This window comes from Triticum dicoccoides, chromosome 4B, assembly GCF_002162155.2.
Source record: "Triticum dicoccoides isolate Atlit2015 ecotype Zavitan chromosome 4B, WEW_v2.0, whole genome shotgun sequence".
NCBI lineage: Eukaryota > Viridiplantae > Streptophyta > Magnoliopsida > Poales > Poaceae > Triticum > Triticum dicoccoides.
The window spans coordinates 60828987-60836189 of NC_041387.1; positions in this window are offsets into that span (position 1 = coordinate 60828987).

Consider the following 7203-nt stretch of genomic DNA (forward strand, 5'->3'; position numbering starts at 1 on the left):
TTGGGACCGGCTATGTTGAGACAACATAGGCGGAGTTCATAAAAAAATGAAAAAAAATAAAAAAAATCTGAAACTTTCAGGGATCAAAGAGTATTAAAGGTTTGATGTTCCTGCAAAGTTTCAGCAACAAATAACCTTCGGGGAGCCCTCACAAAAAAAAAATCACTGCTAAAAAATGTACTCCTATTTGAGTGCTCATCGAATGTTATTTTTAGCTAAAACTTTGCAAGATCATCAAAAGTTTCATGATGGTCGATGTCCCAAAATTTCAGATTTTTTTGAATTTTTTTGAGTTTGTTTTGAATTTACTGTTCATAGAGGGTGTAGGGGCACCCGGGTGCTGAAAATCCTGTCTCCTACAATTTCTGAAATGTAGTGCACTATTGGTGATAGTGCAAAATGGTCTTCAGACCAAACATAACCGATGCATGTAACGCTCCATAAAAGAAAGGTAAAGCCTTATAATCAATGTATGATGTTATTTGTTTTCCTTGAGAAATCATGTACTGTCCTGCTGCGAAAAAACTCCAACATGTGAGTAGCAGATACTTCATCCTACGCAGTTCCTTGATATCAGAATTTAATTTATGGTTACAATCAATAAGAAGAGATGGTTTCACAATTAAAAGAACCTGAACTATTTCTGGTTTTACAGTATTAGCAGCTGATTGACCAAAAGTTTGTTAGTTATTCCTAGGAATATCTATGTCAGAACACCTAGAGTCCACTGCCTAGAAGCAAGAAATCGGGACTGGAGTGAGCAAGGGGAGAAGACTGAACTTGTGCAGAGAAAAGGTAAAAGTGGTGCATATCTTGCCATGGGAAGGACATAGTAGCACAAAGGAAATGAGGATGATCCTGTTCGGACAACTGTTTTTCCTGTAGGAACCTACGGCGGGAAATAGCTGGTCTGAAGCATTTTCAGGGCAAAATAAAAAATTAAACTCAAAGGAATTTAACAAGCAATCACGAGGTCATGGAAGTTATTATGACTACTGTTATGAACGGCGTCACTTATAGCGCGAGAAGGCCCAATGGGCACGTCTAGTTAGGGGCTTAGCCCAATTTATCTTATTTTTATTAGCAGCAAGGATTATATAAACAGTTGTAAGGCCATCTTTTGAAATTAAGCAATAAGTCATAACTATTGCCCCCTAAACCCTAGCCGCCTCTCTCTCACTGCCGCCTCCTCCTCGCGCGAACACGGCGCCGTCGGCCGCGCTCAACCTCTCGCCATCCACCCCTACAACCTACGGTATAGGCCTGATAAAACCCTAGTTCCTACCAATCTGGTATCAGGTTGGTTCGATCATGTCCGCGCCGCAGCCCACCCCGTCCCTCCCACTGCCAACCACATCGGCGTCTCCACTGACCACCACGGCCGCCGCCCCGCTTCTGCCCGCGCTGGTCTCCTCCGGCGCGCCCGCCCCCGCCGTCCTCACACCGGAGGAGGTGTCCAGGGCGTTGCGGGATCTCGCCCAGGCGGTCAAGGGCATCCGGCTGTACCTGGCCGGGCCCTAAGGGCCGCAACCAGCCGCGCCGCCCGTCGCCACCACCGGGCCACCGTGGCTGCCGCCGCCCCTGGCGGTCTCCGCCGCGCCGCTGCCGCTGCCGCTGTCGCCGCCACCACCTGCCAGCTCCGGGCCGGCCCTTACTGCAGCGGCGGGGGTTCCGATCCAGCAAGTCAGGATTCCCCCCTCGCCGTCACCGTTATCGGCCTGGTTGGCCAGGTCTTCGTAGCCGGTCTACACGATGGCTTCGGGGCCGCCGCATGTCCAGTCACCGCCGGCGCCACCCCTTAAGTAATGCGGGCCCTCCAGCTTCGCCGGCCCTTCCGCCGGCCTCGACGGTCCTCCGTTCCAGGGGGGCCCTCCATGGCCACCGACCCAGCGCCGCCCCCCTCGCCGCTCCGCGCCGACGAGGCCACGGCGACCATAACCACACGCCGCCGCGCTTCGCCAAGCCCGACTTCGCCACCTACGACGGCACCGAGGACCCCCTGAGTTGGCTTAATCAATGTGACCAGTTTTTCCGGGGGCAACGCAACGCTCGCGTCGTATCACCTCCGAGGCGCCGCACAGACTTGTTATTACGCTCTCGAGCAGGACGAGGGCGGCATGCCCCCATGGTAGCGTTTTCGCGAGCTCTGCCTCTTACGCTTCGGGTCGCCGATACGCTGGAGCTGACTGGCGGAGCTTGGCCGCCTACCCTTCACCTCCACGGTGCAGGACTTCGCCAACCGCTTCCATGCCCTGGCGTGCCATGCGCCCGGCGTGACGGCTCACCAGCGGGCCGAGCTCTTCGTGGGCGGTCTGCCGGATCATATTCGCGTGGATGTGGAGCTGCGGGGACCTCAGGACCTCCAGACGGCCATGTATTATCCCGCGCGTCGAGCGTCGCGCGCAGGCCTTGCAGCAGGCGTCGCCGGCTCGGGGCGCCCGCCGGCCAGCCAGGCCGCCCCTGACACCACCAGTGACGGGGCGTCCGCCTCCGTCCTCTGCAGCGACCAACACCCCGGCCGCGACACGGCCCTTCCGCCGGCTCACCCCGGCCGAGCAGCTCGAGCGTCGTCGCCAGGGGCTATGCTATAACTGCAACTAGCCCTACATGTCGGGCCACATTTGCCCACGGCTCTTCTACTTGGAGGCGGCCGACTACATCGAGGAGGACATCGCCGCCGACGGGCTCGGCGACTTGCCCGCCCCAGCTGCTGTGGAGGTCGCACCGGTGCCCGCTTCGGTGACAGCTCTCGTGGTCTCCCTTCATGCCCTCGCGGGTATACGTGCGGAGCAGACTATGCTCCTGCCGGTGATGATCAACGGCGAGCGCCTCGTGGCCCTCCTGGATACGGGCTCCACCCATAACTTCCTGCCTGAGTCGACCATGCGCCGCTTGGCACTTCACCCGACGGGCGGGGAGCAGCTCCAGGTCACCGTGGCTAACGGCTACCGCCTCCGATGTCATGGGATTGCGCGAAACGTCCCCATCACCATCGGCGACGAGCACTTCACCATCACGTGCGCCGGCATCGACTTGGGCTGCTTCGACTTCATCCTCGGCGTCCACTTCTTGCGGACCCTGGGTCCCATCCTCTGGGACTTCGACGCCATGACGATGACCTTATGGCGCCTGGGTCACCGCGTTCGGTGGGAGGGCGTGGGTGGCGCCTCACCAGCGCCGCCGCATCTGCAGCTGGCGGCGACTGCTGCAGGGCCTGAGCACCCCATGTTGGATCATCTCTTGCAGCAGCACCGCGACCTCTTCGACGAGCCCCAGGGCCTTCCGCCAGCTCGGGAGTACGACCACCGCATTCACCTACTGCCGGGCACAGCCCCTATGGCGGTGCGCCCTTACCACTACCCTCAGTTGCAGAAGGACGAGCTGGAGCGGCAGCGCGCAGTCATGCTCGCCTTGGGCATCATCCGAATCTCTACCTCGCCGTTTTCGGCGCTGGTCCTCCTCATCCGCAATGCGGTTGCGGACTGGCACGTGGCGTTTCTGCATCGACTACCATGCTCTTAACGCCCAGACGCTAAGGACAAATTTCCCATTCCGGTCGTCGACGAGCTTCTGGACGAGCTACATGGGGCGCGCTTCTTCACGAAGCTCGACCTCTGTTCATGCTACCACCAGGTGCGGATGCACCCGGACGATGTCGCGAAGACGACGTTTCGGACTCATCACGACCACTTCGAGTTCTTGGTGATGCCTTTTGGTCTCTCCAACGCCCCGGCGACCTTTCAGGCCTTGATGAACGATGTTCTCCGCCACTACTTGTGCTGGTTTGTGCTCGTTTTCTTTGATGACATTCTTATCTATAGTGCCTCATGGGCGGAGCACCTTCAGCACGTCGCCATCGTCTTCAACGAGTTTCGAGCGCACCATCTTCACCTCAAGCGTTCGAAGTGCTCGTTCGGCACGCCTTCGGTCGCCTACCTCGGCCACGTCATCTCGGCCGAGGGTGTCGCTATGGATGCTGAAAAGGTGGAAGTTGTCGCGGCCTGGCCGATGACGCACTCGTCGCGGGCCCTATGAGGCTTCCTGGGCCTCACGAGGTACTACCGGAAATTTATCCGGGAGTTCGGCGTCATCGCATCCCCGCTCACACGCCTGTTGCGCTGCGACGCCTTCGCCTGGGATGCTGAGGCGACCAAGCGTTCGAGGGCCTCAAGTGGGCCCTCACTACGGGTCCGGTCCTCCAGGTGCCCGACTTCGACAAGCCGTTCATGGTGGACTGCGACGCCTCGGGCGTGGGGTTTGGCGCCGTCCTTCATCAGGGCGACGGGCCGCTTGCGTTCTTCAGCAAGCCCTTCGCCGCGCGCCATCATAAGCTCGTGGCCTATGAGAGAGAGCTCATTGGCTTGGTGCAGGCCGTGCGCCACTGGCGGCCGTATCTCTGGGGGAGGCCGTTCCGTATCCGCACGGATCACTACAGCCTCAAGTTCTTATTGGACCAGAGGCTTTACACCATGCCGCAGCATTAGTGGATCAACAAGCCCACCGTCGAGTATCGCCCGGGCCGCCTCAACACCGTGGCCGACGCACTGTCCCGCCGCGACGCCGACCCCGACTCGGACGCCGTCGACTCCGCAGGGGCGGCCCTTTGCATTCGCTCGGGGCCCTCCTTCGCCCTCATTGACGACATCCGCAGGGCCACCGCGGACGCTCAACCCCTTCGATAGCACCTCGACGTTGGCGACCTGGAGGAGCCGTGGCGCTTGGCGGATGGCTTGCTCCTGCATGGGCGTCGGCTCTTCGTGCCGGATCACGGCGACCTCCGTCACCAGGTCCTGCTGCTGGCACACTCAGCCGGCCACGAGGGCGTGCAAAAGACCCTCCACCTTCTCCACGGCGATTTCTACATCCCCAGAGACCGGGCCCTGGTACGAGATTGGGTGCGTTCTTGCCTAACGTGCCAGCGCAACAAGACGGAGACGTTGCGACCGGCCGGGCTGCTCCAGCCCCTAGAGGTTCCCTCTCAGGTATGGGCCGACATCTCCATGGATTTCATCGAGGGCCTTCCCAAGGTGGGCGGCAAGTCCGTCATCCTTACGGTGGTCGACCGCTTCTCCAAGTACGCGCACTTCATCGCGCTCGGCCATCCCTACACTGCCGCCTCCGTGGCGCATGCCTTCTTTGATGGCATCGTCTGCCTCCACGGGTTCCCCTCTTCGATTGTCAGCGACCGGGACCCGGTGTTCACGGGGCATGTCTGGCACGATCCCTTCCGGATGGCGGGTGTGAAGCTACGCCTGAGTACGACCTTCCATCCTCAGACGGACAGCCAATCTGAGGTGGTCAACAAGGTGATTGTCATGTATTTGCATTGTGCTACAGGTGATCGTCCCCGTGCTTGGGTGGACTGGCTCGCATGGGCGAAGTAATGCTACAACACTTCATACCACTCCGCCCTGCACGCCATGCCTTTTGAGGTGGTCTATGGCCGCCTGCCCCCGCCCATCGTACCGGTTGACCCCGAGACGGCGAGGACGGAGGCGACGGGCGACCTTCTTCGCAGCAAGGACGAGATCCTTGCGGAGGTGCGCCAACGACTTCTCCAGGCCCAGCAGCTGTCCAAGAAATACTACGACGGCTACCACCGCGAGGCGGAGTTTGCGGTGGGCGACTGGTTGTGGCTGCGCCTCCTTCACCGCTCCACGCAGTCACTCGACCCGCACGCGAAGCGCAAGCTGGGCTCTCGCTACGCCGGGCCATTTTCCGTGCTGGAACGCATCGGAAAGGTTGCCTACCGCCTTCAACTCCCGGTCGGTGCCCGCATCCATGACGTCTTCCATGTGGGGTTGCTGAAGCCCTTCCGCGGGGAACCGCCGGCGACCACGCCGGTGCTTCCTCCAACCTCCGACGGGCGCCTTCTACCAGGACCGGCGAAGGTGTTGCAGTCCAGCAGCATCGCGGGGTGTGGCATTTGTTGATCCAGTGGCAAGGACTTCCGGAGGAGGACGCCACTTGGGAGCAGCTTGAGGAGTTCCGCCAACATTTTCCAGACTTCCAGCTTGAGGACGAGTTGTTTGCGCAAGCGGGAGAGAGATGTTATGACCGGCGTCGCTTATAGCCGGAGAAGGCCCCATGGGCGCGTCTAGTTAGGGGCTTAGCCCAACTTACCTTATTTTTATTAGCAACAAGGATTATATAAACAGTTGTAAGGCCACCTTTTGAAATTAAGCAATAAGTCATAACTATTGCCCGGCTCCCCTTAGGAGTCGGAACCCTAAACCCTAGCCGCCTCTCTCTCACCGCCGCCTCCTCCTCCTCGCGCGAACACGGCGCCGTCGCGCCGCTGGCCGCGCCCAACCTCTCGCCATCCACCCTTCCACCCCTAGAACCTATGGTCTAGGCCTGGTAGAACCCTAGTTCCTACCAACTACACTATGTTTACATTTTACGATCCTCGATGCCTTCTTATTTTATCCAGCCATGACTTTTAAGGTTTAACTTACCCTTTGAATTTGATCAATTGAACTTGCACTACAACTTATTTCCCAAATCAGAGAACTTAAGCTTGAGCAGCCTATTCAAGTCATTTCTCTGTGACCTACTATAATTATGTAGAGCATTGCGGTTTCTAAGTTTTCACATGCAGAATTGTCAGATGCAGGATGCCCGATCACCTCGACCTGAGAGGCGTATATGTGTGCATTAATTAAGCGCTTATGTGGAAGAAAATTTAAACTGGTAAAGCAAACCTACAGTTGAGAACATAAATTGAATCCCCCGTTCCCTTTCTGTACCCAAAAAGACTCTTTCATCCAAGGAGATATAGGAACAAAATTTATCCTGATTAACGGGGAAGTCTATGTAAATAGAAAGACAGATTTATGGTAAACAGTAACACTGGACACATGTTGTCAGGACCCAAACATCATCTTTATTCAGTAAAGTGGCTACATAACAAATCAAAGGCAAAAATCTAATGGGCCATCAGACTCAACTGCATAGGGAAAAAAACATGGACACCCATATTTATATTCCATTGAACATTAAAAATAGCAACAGGACGCCATCAAAATTATTATGACTTCACTATGCATAGAAAAGGAACATCGAAAAAAAATCAAGAAAAACCGCAGCCCAAGATATCACTTAAACTTGCATCCCAACCAAAAAAGAGATGAATTATAGCATGCCAAACCTCCACATCATTAATTTGTTCAGACGGTGGTGCTTCAAAAAAAAGGAGGGAAA